This window comes from Crocuta crocuta, unplaced genomic scaffold (assembly GCF_008692635.1).
Source record: "Crocuta crocuta isolate KB4526 unplaced genomic scaffold, BGI_CrCroc_1.0 scaffold118, whole genome shotgun sequence".
Classification (NCBI taxonomy): Eukaryota; Metazoa; Chordata; class Mammalia; order Carnivora; family Hyaenidae; genus Crocuta; species Crocuta crocuta.
This window is the reverse complement of record NW_027551558.1, coordinates 8,990,288-9,006,342: the sequence shown is the minus strand read 5'-3', so window position 1 is coordinate 9,006,342 and position 16,055 is coordinate 8,990,288.

Below are 16,055 nucleotides of genomic sequence, written 5' to 3'. Positions count from 1 at the left end.
ACTGCAAGACCATGACCTGAGCCGAAGTTGGACACTTAACTGACTGAACCACTCAGGTTCCCAAGTGTTTTCTTTTTTTAAAATGAATGTTTGTTTATTTATTTATTTTGAGAGAGAGAAAGGGGGGGTGGGGAGGGGCACAGAGAGGGAAAGAGAGAATCCCAAGCAGGCTCCACACTGCCCACACAGAGCCTGACCTCAGGAACTGCAAGATCATGACCTAAGCCGAAATCAATAGCAGGACACTTAACCAAGTGAGCCACTCAGGCATCCCAAGCCTAAAATATTTTCTTTTTATAGAAAAAGTTTATTGACTCTTGCTCTAAACTTGCATGATCACATAAATTATAAATATTTTTCCCTCATGCCTAGATGCTCAACAAATCTGCCTGAAAATAAAAGAATGAGGCAGAGAAAATTTACTGATCACTTAAAGATAAGTGCCATAGGGTACACTTAGGTTGCAAAGCAGCCTGACTTCTGTTCCTCTAGAGATGTGAGTAGATGGAAGGGAAGGGAAGGGGTTAATGGGAGAGGAGGTGGTGGGGATTCTGGGAAGGGAAGGGGTTAATGGGAGAGGAGGTGGTGAGGATTCTGGTAATGGGATTCAGTGGGATTTAGCAGTGGCCCGAAGAATGTTAAGGGGACTTCATTGGCTTCTCATTTCATCAGCAGTAAAAGGAAAGTGGTGCTAGTGTGGTCACCACAGGGGCAATGGAGGTGGAGAAGATGGCCAGACTTGGGAATGAGTGCAGAATCAAACAGAGAGGATTTGCTCATGGATTGGATATGTGGTGAGATAGAAAGAGGGGAGTCTAGGATTAACCCTGGGTTTTGGTCTAAACATGTGGAAGCACTGATTTGTTGCTGAGATGGGGAAAGTAGCCGGAGTGGGCAGTGGGGTTCAAGAGTTAGATGGTTGTGCATCTTGAGTTTAAAGTTAGCCTAGGGCTGCCTGGGTGGCTCAGTCGGTTAAGCGTCCGACTTCGCCTCAGGTCATAATCTCACAGTTTTGTGGGTTCGAGCCCCATGTTGGGCTCTGTGCTGACAGCTAGCTCAGAGCCTGGAGCCTGTTTCAGTCTGTGACTCCCTCTCTCTCTGACCCTCCCCTGCTCACGCTGTCTCTCTCTCTCTCCTAGAAATAAATAAAACATTAAAAAAATAAAAAAAAATAGTTTAATATTTATGAAACATAATAGGGGAAATAGTGGTACAGAGGTGACCACGACATCTTATACCTTTGTTCATATTTTCAGAGTTATAATCTTATATAATACAACAAATAGCAATACTCTAATGTGATATCTTGATTTAGCATAACATTTTTCTGGCTACCCTAGCTAATTCCAATTTACCTAAGCTATATATATAATTAAAAAAAATTTTTAAATCTTTATTTATTTTTGAGAGACACAGAGTGCGAGTCAGGGAGGAACAGAGAGAGAGGGAGACACAGAATAGGAAGGAGACTCCAGGCTCTGAGCTGTCAGCACAGAGCCCAACGTGGGGCTCAAACTCACAAACCACAAGATCATGACCTGAGCCAAAGTCCAACGCTCAACCGACAGAGCAACCCAAGTACCCCTTTATATATATATAATTTTTAGGTAATGTCCACTCCCAACGTGGGGTCCAAACGTACAACCTTGAGATCAGCTGTCTCATGCCCCACTGACTGAACCACCAAGCCAGCCGGGTGCCCCTCAATTACGCTGATTTAGGTTTTTGTTGTTTTTGTCACATTCAACTTCAGAATCCAGGTTAATATCCTACCGTCTTCAGTCTGCAGGGCACAGAGCGGGGAGGAAGACCCTGCAGAACCAAAGGGAGTGAGTGGAGAGCCGATATCCTCAGGGTGGCCAGTGTCCCCTTCTTCCATCCAAGCACTAACCAGGCCCGACCCTGCTTAGCTTCCGAGATCAGACGAAATTGGGTGCGTTCAGGGTGGTATGGCCATAGACGCCAGTGTCCCTTCTTGTCCCTGCCCACAGACACCAAGCCCGGCCCACTCCCTGTAGAACTGCCCCCACCTTGCTTCCAGGGGTGACTTCACAGACTACCAGGTTCCACAGTATCCTGGAGCTCAGGGCTGCTATGTCCGAAGATTTCAGAAGATATACAGACTATGGCAAGGATGAGAGGAGCAGAAGCCCTCTTCTTTGTTCTCTTTCTGGACTGTTGGCAAGGTACAGAGCTCTACCCCTTCCTCCTGATCGAAGGTACTGTCACAAATACAGTGGCAGATACACAAGTGAGAGACTCACCGTGAGCCTAAATCAGGCAGGAGATGTTGTTTTCCTCCCATGAGTTCTGGAATGATGAACACAGGGTTTCTTCCCACCTCTACCTTCCTCACCTCCCTGAATCTACCATAGGGACTTCTTGCTCATAAGGGAGTAGCTTTAACATCCTTCCTAACTGAAGCTTTCTCAAAAGACCTCAATGGGAGGGTAGCCCACATGCACATTGAGCTTTTTGTTATAAACTTTTTCAAGCATACACAAAAGTACAAGGATTAATACGAACCTCTGGGCACTAATTAGGCCAATCTTGTTTTATCTCCCCTCACACACAGACACGCACACACACTACATTTTAAATAACAGCTTTATTGAGATATAATTCACACTTTTGAAGTATATAATTCAGTAGTTTTTTAATATATTCACAGAGTTGTGAATCAGCACTAATTTTAGAACATTTTCATCACCCCAAAAAGTATTGTCACACTCAGCGTGTCACTCCCATTCCCTCTTTCCCACAGCCCCTGGCCACTGCTTACCTACTGACTGCTCTATAGATTTGTCTAGTCTGGATATTTCATATATGGAATCATACATGTGATCTTTTGTGACTGGCTTCTTTCACTTAACATGTTTCATGGTCCATCTGCATTGTAGCCTACATCAGTATTTCATTCCCTTTTTTTTAATTTTTGAGAGAGAGAGAGAGCATGAGAGAGGGGAAGGGCAGAAAGAGAGGAAGACACAGAATCTGAAGCAGGCTTCAGGCTCGGAGCTGTCAGCACAGAGCCCAGTGCTGGGCTCGAACCCACGAACCGTGAGATCATGACCTGAGCTGAAGTCGGACACTTAACTGACTGAGCCACCCAGGTGCCCCCTATGTATAAATAATATTCCATTGTATAGATTTGCCACACTTTGCTAATCCATTTATCAGCCGATGGGCAGGCATTTGCATTGTTTCCATTCTTTGGCTATCTGAATAATGCTGTTATGAACATTTTAGGAACATAGAGTTTTCAAAGTGAACGTTAGATTTACGTACTCTATTTTTAGGGTTTCGCTACATTTGGAACCACTTTTGCTATTTACTCAACTAATTGGCTGACAGCATTCTGGCACATTCTCTCATTGTAGGGATCCTGGGTCTGTGGAGAAAAGCAAAAAGGACAGTAGGTACGTTATGCAAATTGTCAGTCAGGGGTGACCTCTAGAAAAGGGGAGAATGTGATCCCCCTTTTCTGGGCACTTTAAAAACCAGAGTGTTTTTGTGAACAAATGTTTTACTGCATGGGCTTACTTACACTTCCATTATATTGATTCTTAGTGATTCACCAATATCTCAGCAAAAGAGAACTCTTTACTTCTTTCATTTACCAAAAAGCATCATACCTGGAAGCAATGTCTATACACCATTTACTACCTGATTACCAATTATCCTGTAGAGTTGACAGATGCCATGTGCACAAATCACTCAATGACTATGCAGATTTTCTGTCAGGAAACCAGGTGAGAATCAGCACTGTCCCTGGCTGTAGGAAGTTCAAATTCTTGCAGGTACTTTATGAATGTTGAGGTACTCTGAGTAGGCGGGTGCTATGACCCCAACAACCCTTGGTTCGGGGATAGGTTTCTCTTCCTTGGTGGTTTGCCATTCCCCTTGGGCCAGAAAAAAGGGCTGGCCATGACCTAGAATCAATAAAATGTGTGTAGAAACTAAGGTAACACAATGTTCATAAGGAAAAGCCTAAAAATATAGTTCAAAATTCTATGAGTTGCTACAGTCTTTTAGCACAATCAATCCATATCCTTGATGTGGTCACATGAGTGTCAACAGAGGTCTTGAAATCAGTCCATGACGACCTAGGGGAGATTGTTGGCTCAGTGCCTTTCCATTTATACCTTCATTTATTTATTCATCAGTGACAACATCAGGAATTCCTTGTATTTATCAAATAGGTCAAGTCAAGGTGGCCTCAGGCCCTCTGAGCCCCCTCCAAACATAGACCCTAATGTGGATTAGGGCAGAATATGCAGTAGTATTGTTCTCTGTTTTCCGAAGGCATCCCATTCCCAGGATGGTCAAAGTTATTGCTTATTGGCATCATTTCCTATGGAGGGGAAAGTTTTTGTTGAGAAGACACCGAGGTGTGCATCCATTTGTCTTTGATCCCCACAGCTCCCCAAACTGAGCACTGAGTATAGCCACGCTTGGACCCAGTGCCATTGATTGCAGTTCATAGTAGATAACTCTGGGACATAATGGGGGAGAGCACTTTTCATGTACAGATGACATATGCAAATTTTATCTCACCCCCTCCTCACAAGCCTCTTGTGGCTGGCTCCTTTCCCACCAGTCTCAGCTGAGAAAACCAAATCCTACAAAACTTTACTGCCCAAGATCACAAGGCACTCAAAAGGTGGACTAGAACCCAAGTCTGGTGCTCTTTCTCCTAGAGCAGGTGAAGTGCACGATACTCTCAAAATGCCATGCAAAAAGTATTGATTTAAAAAGAAAGCACGCACACATGCTCTCTCTTAATAAGAATAAACGAAGAAAAGAAAAGAAAAGAAAAGAAAAGAAAAGAATACATGCAGCTCAAATGAAAGATTTAATCACAGATGAAGTTTATTTCCCCACAGGTTCAAATACTGAATTTTCATCAAGTTCAAAAAACTTGGATGAAGGTTTGGCTAAAATATTTGGTAAGTACCTCCCTCAAGTGAAGCCATCAGGCTGTCTTTGAAGAGTCTCACACTTGTCCACAGTTGTCTCTCAGATAACCTGATGCTTTGGTGGGAGGGAGCGTGCTTGCCTTGAGGCTGGAACCAGTTCTTGGAAGTGTCAGAGTCCCAGGAGATTAAGCAAAGCATAGAAGATAAACAGTTGGAAAAGATTCTGCCCCTCAAAGGAGGGGTGTGTGTCCATGTAGCAGCATCAGGGTCTCCATGTGGGAGTTATTCCAAGTGCTGGGTCAGACCCCACCTCAGACCAGCTGTATCACATCTGCCTGACAAGGTGCCCAGGAGATTTCTGCAGCAGTGGAGACGGTGAGATCCTGAGGCTGAGATAAACCTTTTCCCCACGTCCTCAAACCTACTTGAGCATGGGAATCCCCTGGGGAGATTGTTTAAATAGAGACAGATCCCCCGGTGATCAGATTCCTTGGTGTGGGATGATTCTGCACTGGGACTTTTTTTTTTTTTTTTTTCCCCAGAGAAATCTCCCCTCTCTGGTGCTGTGTGTGCTTCAGGAGTAGACAGTGACCGTTACATCTGGTCTGAGAAAGAGCTCTCAGGGGTGTGAGCACTGATGCTTCCCTCCCAGTTAGGACCTGTTGTATGTTCTGATCACAGAGCTATGCCTGCCAATCCTGCTTGGAAGGGGGACATATCTTTACAGGGAACATGAAACTTTTTTGTTGTTGTTGTTCTGGGAGCTGTCCCATGTCAGGAATTCTGGGTTTGCCCTTAAATCTGCAGAGTGGCTGGCTGATTGAATGATGGGTAGGTTATCATGACTGAACGAAGGGATGCATATAGCTCTTGCAGCCCCTCACTGTATTTTCAGGAATTCTCACCTAGGAATGAAAAGACTTTTCTCCTCTTTGTAGGAGCCCCATGTCTCTGATTCCTGCCCCACATGTGTGGAAGGGGAGTCAGTGTATGTGAAGATGTGTGTCTGGTTCAGGATTTGGGAGGATCCCATGATCCCCAAAGGCCTACTGACCTACCCAGCACCATGCCAGTGTTGGCCTTGGCAGTGATGGGCCCACAATAAACTTTCCAGGTTCTCTGAGCAACAATTCAGGATCCTATAGGTCAAAACATCTGTCAAGGAAGGGCTGGTAATGAGAACTCATCATTTTACTGGTATTTCCAACAGCTGATTTTTTGGTGTTGCTATCACAAGCACCTATTTTATCAAGTGAGTAGACCACTCAACAATGTACCAACAGCCCTTGAAAAAGAACTCAGAGGGACGCTTGAGTGGCTCAGTCAGTTAAGCGTCGGACTTCATTCAGCTCAAGTCATGATCTCGCAGTCTGTGGGTTTGAGCCCTGCATTGGGCTCTGTGCTGACAGCTCAGAGCCTGGAGCCTGCTTCGGATTCTGTGTCTCCCTCTCTCTCTGCTCCTCCCCCCATTTCACTCTGTCTCTCTGTCTTCTGTCTCTCTCTCTCAAAAATAAACTTTTTTTAAAAAAAAGAAAAAAGAATAAATACCATATCAGTGGAATTTGTGATGATTATTCCATGGCTTAGCACAGTAAACCTAGAAGGGAAAAATAAAAGTGTCCCCAAGGGACAGATAGAAACTGTCTTTTAAAAAGGAGGAAAAATTGGGACACCTGGATGGCTCAGTTGGTTAAACATCAGACTCGATTTACCAGCTCAAGTCTTGAATCAGGGCTGTGAGTTCAAGCTCTGCATTGGGGTCCATGCCGAATCTGAAGCCTAATAAATAAGTAAATAAATTTAATATATTTCAAAAATATATAGCTATGAAAAATTACTAACAGTTTTATAAAGGAAGCGTTTTATGGACTTATGTAATCTGCTATTCTCCCCACTCTCCCCAGCTTCCACCCAATTTTTATAGATAGAGTTTTCATATACAACATTTATAAATGAGTTTTGATACTGTCTGAAGATAGCCTTGTCCCTGGGGTTTGTCATGTCCTGGGCAGCCCTTCCGTGAGTGACTTCAGCCCCTCCCTGATACAGGTTCTTCTCTGAGGCACAGGGTGTGTCATGCGGGATCTCAATCTGCAGCGGCCCTTCCAGGACTACCTCAAAGACTTTTCATGATGCTCGCAGCTCATCGACGTAGTGTCCCAGGAAGCTAGTCCCTGCATGTCACTTCCTGACCCACTGGGGTTGCTGACATCACTATGAGCACCAGAGTGAAGGTCAAGGGCATCTACTGACGCCTGATTTCTATGTACAGGAGTGACTTTTGAGGTCTTAGTAAATATCATGGTTAACTGGATGCAGAACTCAGCCTTACCTGGCAGGGTCCACTACTTCTTCTCAGTCTGCTTTGCCTACTGCCTGCCTTCTGGCTGCCTTGGGCTGAGTTGGTTTTCCTCTCCTGTTTGCTCCTGTCCCTTGTCATATTGTTCAGTGCAGCTGAGTCAGTGTTTGGTTGTGACTGTGTGTACTTCTGTCTCTCCCATGTTTTCTGGAAGGCTCAGGGATGCAGACCAGGCAGCAGGTCTCAGTCCGCTTTGTGTTTTCTTTAAAGTGTCTAACCATTCAGTGCCTACTATCTATAAGTCAACCATTATACATTTCTTTATTTTTAACATTTATTTTTTTGAGAGACAGAGCATGAGCTGAGGAGGGGCAGAGAGAGAGGGAGACACGGAATCTGAAGCAGGCTCCAGGCTCTGACCTGTCAGCACACAGCCTGATGCGGGGCTTGAACTCACGAAACATGAGATCATGACCTGAGCCAAAGTTGGTCACTTAACTGACTGAGCCACTCAGGTGCCCCTACATTTCTTGGGACAATTTGGGTTCCAAACGTTTATTTTGGTCCTGTTATTTTGAAATTGGACCACATTTTACCCTCAGATGTATGATACCTCAAATGGTTCACAGTGACAAATAGTTCACAAAAATTTCTTTAGCACTTTATGTAGCCCTCCCCACATTTATTGAGATATAATTGACATATAACATTGTATAAGTTTAAGGTGTAAACATGGTGATTTGATATACATATATATTGCAAAATTATTAATACTGTAGTATTAATTCTTCCAATTACATCCCATAAATCATTTCTTTTTTGCAGTGAGAACATTTAAGATCTACTCTCTTAGCAACTTTCAAATATGTAACATGGTATCATTAACTATAAACATAATGTTATGCATTAGATTCTCACAACTTGCTCATCTTATAACTGGAAGTTTGTAATTTTTGATCAATATCTTCCCATTTCCCTCACCCCCTAGGCCCTGTGTTTCTTTTTTTTTTTTTTTTTTTTAAATGTTTCAAGGCAGTTAGTCTTTATTATTTTTTTTTTTTAAATGTTTTATTTATTTCTAGGAGAGAGAGAGAGACAGCGTGAGCAGGGGAGGGTCAGAGAGAGAGGGAGTCACAGACTGAAACAGGCTCCAGGCTCTGAGCTGGCAGTCAGCACAGAGCCCGACGCGGGGCTCGAACCCACGAACCGCGAGATCATGACCTAAGCGAAAGTCGGACGCTTAACCGACTAAGCCACCCAGGCGCCCCTAGGCCCTGTGTTTCTATGAGTTTGGCTTTTTAAAAAAAGTTTTTAAATGTTTTTTTATTTATTTCTGAGAGAGAGAGACAGCGTGAGCAAGGAAGGGTCAGAGAGAGAGGGAGACACAGAGATCTGAAGCAGGCTACAGGCTCTGAGCTAGCTGCCAGCATAGAGCCCGATGTGGGGCTGTGAGATCATAACCTGAGCCAAAGTCAGACGCTTAACCGACTCAGCCACCTACGCATCCTGAGTTTGGCTTTTTTAGATTCTACACATAAGTGAGGTCACACAGTATTTGTGTTTCTCTGGCTTATTTCACTTAGCATAATGCTCTCAGGGTCCATTCATGTTGTTGCAAAAGACAGGATTCCCCATGGCTGAATAATATTTATTATATATCTATATCTGTATCTATCTCACCTCTTCTTTATCCTTTCATTCATTGATAGACACTTGTAAATAATGCTTCAGTGAACAGAGGAATGCAGATATCTCCTGAGATCCTATTTGCATATCCTTTGGATATATACCCAGAGGTGGGATTGCTAGATCCTATGATAGTTCTATTTTTAATTTTTTGAGGAAATTCCATGCTGTTCCCATGGAGCTTGTACCAATTTATATTCCCACCAACAGTGCATAAAGGTTCTCTTTTCTCCACATCCACATGAATAGTTATTTCTTCTTTTTGATGATGGCCATTCTCACAGGTGTGAGAATATGGTTTTGATTTGCTTTTGCCTGATGATAAGTGATGTTTACACTGTTTCAAGACACTGTTGACCATTTTTATGTCTTCTTTGGAATAATGTCCATCTAATTCCTCTGTCCATTTAAAAGTCATATTGTTTATTTTTCTGCTATTGAGTTGTATGAGTTCTTTATATTTCTTGGATATTAATCCCTTATGAGATATATGATTTGCAAATCTTTTCTTCCATTCTATTTTTCATTTTGTTGATATTTTCTTACGCTGTACAAAAGCTTTGTAGTTTGAAGGGTGCCTGGGTGGCTCAGTCGGTTAAGCGTCCGACTTCAGCTCAGGTCATGATCTCACGGTTCGTGGGTTTGAGCCCCGTGTCGGGCTCTGTGCTGACAGCCAGCTCAGAGCCTGGAGCCTGTTTCAATTCTGTGTCTCCCTCTCTCTCTCTGACCCTCCCCTGCTCATTTTCTCTCTCTCTCTTTCAGAAATAAATAAACATTTAAAAAAAAAGCTTTGTAGTTTGATATAGTCCCACTTGTTTTATTTTTGCTTTTGTTTTCTGTGCTTTTGATATCATATCCAAAAAATCATTGCCAAGACAATTGTCAAGGAACTTTTCTCCCATGATTTCATCTAAGATTCTGTGGCTTCAGTTATTAAGTCTTTAATCCATTTGAGTATTTTTTTGGTGAGTGGTGTATGATAATGGTCCATTTTCATTCTCTGCATGAGGTTATTCAGTTTTCTCAACACCATTTATTGAAGAGACTATCTTTTCCCCATTGAGTACTTTTTGCTCCCTTGTCAAATATGAGTTGACTGTATATGCAAGGTTTAATTTTGGGGCTCTTAGTTTTATTCCCTTAATCTATGTGTCCATTTTTATGCCATACAATATTCTTTGATTGCTAAAGCTTTAAAATATAGTTTGAAATAAGGAAGTGTGGTGCCTCTAGCATTGTTCCTTTCTCAGAATTGTTTTAGCTATTCAGGGTGTTCTGTGGTTCCAGATAAATTTTAGGATTAATTTTTCTATTTCTGTGAAAAATGCCATTGGGATTATTCTTTTAGAGATAGAGAGAGGGCAAGTGGGGGAGAGGCAGAGAGAGAGAGAGAAAGAGAGAGGGAGGGAATCCCAAGCAGGCTCCATGCTGTCAGCACTGAGCCCAACATGAGGCCCAATCCCACATACTGAAAGATCATGACTTGAGCCAAAATCAAGAGTCAGACACTTAACTGATTGAGGCACCAGGCCCCTTGCCATTGGGATTTTAACAGGGATTCTGTTTGGACATTATAACAATATTGATTCTTCTGATACATGAACAAAGGATATCTTTCCATTTGTTTGTGTCTTTGTCAGCTTTTTTTTCATCAAAGTCTTATAGTTTTAAATGTATAGATCTTTCACCTCTTTGGTTAATTTTTTCTAAGTATTCTATTATTTTTAACACTATTGTGAATGACATTTGTTTTTCTTTTTTAAAGCATGTTTTATTTATTTTTTTATTAAAGAATTTTTTAAATGTTTATTTATTTTTGAGAGACAGAGACAGAGCATGAGCAGGGGAAGGGAAAAGAGAGAGAATGACAGAATCTGAAAGAGGCTTTGAGCTCTGAGCTGTCAGCACAGAGCGCAACATGGGGCTCAAACTCACCGACTGACCTGAACTGAAGTCAGAACATTAACTGACTGAACCACCCAGGCATCCCGAGAGGTTTTTTTCTTTCCAGATGCTTCATTGTTAGTGTATAGAATTGTAACTGATTTCTATATGTTGATTTTATATCCTGCAACTTTACTGAGTTCATTGATTATTTTTAACAGTTTTTGGGTGGAGTCTTTAGGATTCTCTCTCTAAAGATTATATCATCTGCAAACAAAGACAATTTTACTTCTTCCTTTTCTGATTAGGATGAATTTTCTTTTTCTTGCCTGAGTGCTCTGACTAGCACTTCCACTACTATGTTGAGCAGGAATAATGAGAGTTGGCACTTTTGTCTTATTCCTGATCTTAGGTGAAAAGCTTTCAATCTGTCACTGTTGAGTATGGTATTAGCTGTGGGTTAGTCATATGTGGCCTTTATAATATTAAAGAATGTTCTTTCTTTTTTTTTTTTTAATTTTTTTTTTAATGTTTTATTTATTTCTAGGAGAGAGACAGCGTGAGCAGGGGAGGGCCAGAGAGAGAGGGAGTCACAGACTCTGAAACAGGCTCCAGGCTCTGAGCTGGCAGTCAGCACAGAGCCCGACGCGGGGCTCGAACCCACGAACCGTGAGATCATGACCTAAGCGAAAGTCGACGCTCAACCAACTAAGCCACCCAGGCGCCCCTAAAGAATGTTCTTTCTAGACTCAATTTGTTGAGCATCTTTATCATGAGGGGATGTTGTATTTTGTCAGGTTTTTTTCTGCATCTGTTGAGGTGATCATATGATCAGCTTTCATTCTATTAATGAATGAAATATATATAATATATAACCTTTTAGAACTGCTTTCATAGCCTTCCATAAGTTTTGGTAAATTGTGTTTCCATTTTTTTTTGTTTCAAGATTTTTTAAACTTCTCTTTTTGATTTCTTCTTTGACCAATTAGTTGTTCAACACTCTGTGGGTTTTTTTTAAATGTTTATTTATTTTTGAGAGAGATAGAGAGAGAGAGACAGAGAGAGAATAGTGGGGGAGGGTCAGAGAGAGAGGGGGACACAGAATCTGAAGCAGGCTCCAGGCTCTGAGCTGTCAGCACAGAGCCCGATGCCGGTCTCAAACCTGCAAACCATGGGATCGTGACCTGAGCTGAAGTCGGACACTTAACCAATTGAGCCACCCAGGCGTCCCCAGGACTGTGTTGTTTAATTTCCGTTTATTTGTGAATTTTCCAGCTTTCTTCCTGGTATTGTTTTTTAGTTTTATACCTTTGTGGTCATTGTGAAATCATTGGTATGGTTTCAATCTTCTTAAATTTGCTAAGATTTCTTTTACGATCTAAGATATGCTCTATCCTGGAGAATGTTCTGCAAGTGCTTAAGAAGAATGTGGTTTTTGCTTGCTTGTTTGTTTGTTTGTTTGTTTTTTAAATGTTTTATTTATTTCTAGGAGAGAGAGAGAGAGACAGTGTGAGCAGGGGAGGGTCAGAGAGAGAGGGAGTCACAGACTCTGAAACAGGCTCCAGGCTCTGAGCTGGCAGTCAGCACAGAGCCCGACGCGGGGCTCGAACCCATGAACCGCGAGATCATGACCTAAGCGAAAGTCGGACGCTTAACCGACTAAGCCACCCAGGCTCCCCTGTTTGTTTTTTTAATGTTTACTTTTGAGAGAGAGAGAGAGAGAACATGAGCAGAGGAGAGGCAGAGGGAGAGAGAGAATTTTAAGCAGACTCCATGCCCAGCACCAAGCTGGAATGGGGCTTGATCTCAAGACCATGAGATCATGACTGTGACATCATGACTTAAGCTGAAATCAAGAGTCAGATGCTTAACTGAGCCACCCAGGCACCCGTCTCCCTTCTCTTTTTATGCAATTATCTTAGAGTTTTGTTATTGTTGTTGTAGTTCCATTGTGTTGCTAAAGTTTCTTAGGTGGAACTCTCCCAGGGCTGTTTTTGTTCATAGATGTCTAATTATTAATCTTTGTCAGAGGATGGAGGCCGTGATCTCCTATGTCACTGTTTTGGTGATGCCGCTCTCTCCATCCTCTTTGAAGTTCCACTACCTTGTGTGGTTTCTGAGTAGAGCTAGGGCTTGGTAAAAAATTGTTCAAATGATCCATAGTCTTCCACTTTGTCGTAGTGTACACAGGCATTATGATTTTTAGGAACTTATGCTTGGTTCCTGCATATAATAATGGGTCATCAAATCTGAGTGGCCAGGATTATCTCAATGATGGACATTCAGGCATTGTCTTAGCCACTGTGCCAGTTAAACTTGGCTACAGTAACTGACATACCTGAATTTAGTGGCTTAAACAAGGAGGAGGGAGGAGTAGTTTACTTTCCTTCTGTTCCAAACAGTCTGAGGGAAGCAAGCTCTGGTGCCATGCTCAGTGACTTTAGTCAAGTGCTTATGTCTCTTGGATATAACATGGCTTCTGAAGCTCCAGACATCACATCTGCTTTCAACGTAGGAGATAAAAGGGATGTGGAAGTGCAGCGCCAACATTGCGTTTTCTTCTGTCTAGAGGAGCAAGATTCTTCCAGGTTTCCAGGAGTCTTCAGAGGAATTTTGTGTGTCCCATAGCCCTCCCCTGGCTGCCAGGGAGGGTGGAAAGGAAGTGTCTTTCTAAGGGCTGGTCCCTGAGTTCTGATCACAATTAGGCCCAACGGAGACAAAATTGGCTGGTGATGGAATGCTACAGAATCTGTGACAGATGTCTCTTTTTCATGTCATATGTTAATCGCATCTTTGTTTTCTTTGTATTTTTTAAGATGTTTTATTTATTTCTGAGAGAGAGAGAGAGAGAGAGACAGCATGAGCAGGGGAGGGTCAGAGAGAGAGGTAGATACAGAATCTAAAATAGGCTCCAGGCTCTGAGCTAGCTGTCAGCACAGAGCCTGATGCAAGGCTCAAACCCACGAACCATGAGATCATGACCGTAGCCAAAGTCGGTCGCTTAACCAACTGAGCCACCCAGGCGCCCCTGTTTCCTTTGTATTTAATGTCTTTTTTCTTCCTTCTCCACATATTATTCCACTTGTGCATGGTTCCAATGAGCAGAAAATAAGCAATATTTACTAGTGGATCAGGGGTTATTTTTACAAATAAGATGGTGGTTAGCAGTTTCCAAATATTTTGCCTTTAGCATGATCCTCACACCGGCACTATTAAGTGTTTTTATACTTAATAGTAAATTGTTTTATTCAATTTTCACAAAACCTCTATGAGTCCAACAATCATACCTTTATCCTACCAGTGAGGGAAATGAAGATCAAAGAAATGGAGTTATTTGCCCAAGATCACCTGGAAAACAACAAAATCAGAATCTGGGTTTAGATGTGTCTACCACAAAACAGGACTTTCACTATGAGAAGCTTCCTACAAGTGGTAGTAGGTCTTACTGGAAGAAAATAACATGGATCTCATAGAAGTAGGAAAGAGGTTTGTTCTTACAGAGGGACAGCTTGGGGACAGTCTCAGAGGTGGGGAGAAGGACAACAGAAGCAAGAAGAAAAACTGTGACATTAAGCATCATGAGATTTAGGGCAAAATTTCTAGTCTCATATCTATAGGAGGTAATGTTTCCTTCTGGAATATCTAGTGAAATATCAATTTTTCAGAAATGATTTAGACAGACTAAATTCTCCTTCCTAAGACAAGGTATTCTAGGACACAACGTTATGTATCCATTGCATTTATATCATTTACTCACTGAAATCATAGGCTACTTCAGGTACTTATCTTGGACTGCTGTTATTAACATGCCTTTCTTTGCTTCATTTGAGATGAAATTCAACTGCAAGTGTATTCCAAAGTTCCATTTGATGAAACAAGAACAGCAGGCAAATCAATTACAAAGAGAGACGTGAAGGAAAGCAAGTATATGCTTTTAAAATTATAAGCGTAGATATTTATAAAAGCCTATGTGTTGTGTTATTTGTACTGCCCTATCACTTTAGCATTCTTAACCAAGGTATGTAGGTGCAAAACCAAACTAAGATGTGAAAGAAAGCATTGTCCAATATACTTTCTATGACCTTCTACCAACGATGAAAGTCTGTGGTCTATAGTACAAATATCAGTATTTGGAGGTGACCTCTGAAGTTCATGTGTCAGGGAGGTTCTCTGACTCTGGAGGCTGTTCAGAGGATGGGAACCAGATTTGCAAGTGTTGTTCACTTTTCCTGGTAACACTTGCTGTGAGTAGTGTAATGACTTTCTATTCAACAGCACTTTATAGTTCAATGTGCATGAGTGCCCCGGTCATTGGTTTGGGATAGTAAAGCCTTCCCACGTCCCTCCCCATTGTCTCTCCACTCTACACCCCAGCCTCTGGAAAATATTTGCACTAAGAGACAGAGCCCATTTCTCCCTTTGGACTGCTGCTCAAATGACAAAGCTAAAAGGAAGAAGCTGGTCCCATGCGGAAAATCATGTACATTAACCTAAATCACACAAGTGACAGAGAAACTCTTTAAGGTAGACACTGTGTGCATTAGGAAAAGTTTTAAATTGGGTAATTGTTTATCAGGATAAGCCAGGCATGTATGCCCAGGTTGAAATTATGAAACTATTAGCAAACCATTTTTATAGCTAAAAGTTCTCCCAATGCATTTCACAAACCACAGATTAAAGTGAGTATTTCACTGTGTAGTCATGATGGGGCACCCTGCACAAGGTTATTATGCTCCCTTGGCTGACACAATATGAGGAACACATTTTTTTTTAAATATTTTTTTATTTATTTCTAGGAGAGAGAGAGACAGCATGATCAGGGGAGGGTCAGAGAGAGAGGGAGACACAGACTCTGAAACAGGCTCCAGGCTCTGAGCTGGCAGTCAGCACAGAGCCCGACGCGGGGCTCGAACCCACGAACCGCGAGATCATGACCTAAGCGAAAGTCGGACGCTTAACCGACTAAGCCACCCAGGTGCCCCAAGAACACATTTTTAACGAAGTGCTTGAATGTGTCTATTCCTAATGATTCACCAGTGTTTCATCACCAGAGAACTGCACATTTCTTACTTATTGAATCAAAGTAGTTGTACTTGAAGTCATTTGGCATACACCAAGCAGGCTTTCCTAACACTTTTTAAATTTGTTTGTAGAGTTGAGAGCTGCAGTGTGCACAAGGTAATGTGTGCAAATTACTCCACGGCTATATAGATTATCTGTGAGGGAATCATGTAAAAACTGATGTCACTGGTTTGGTGTTAAAAGTT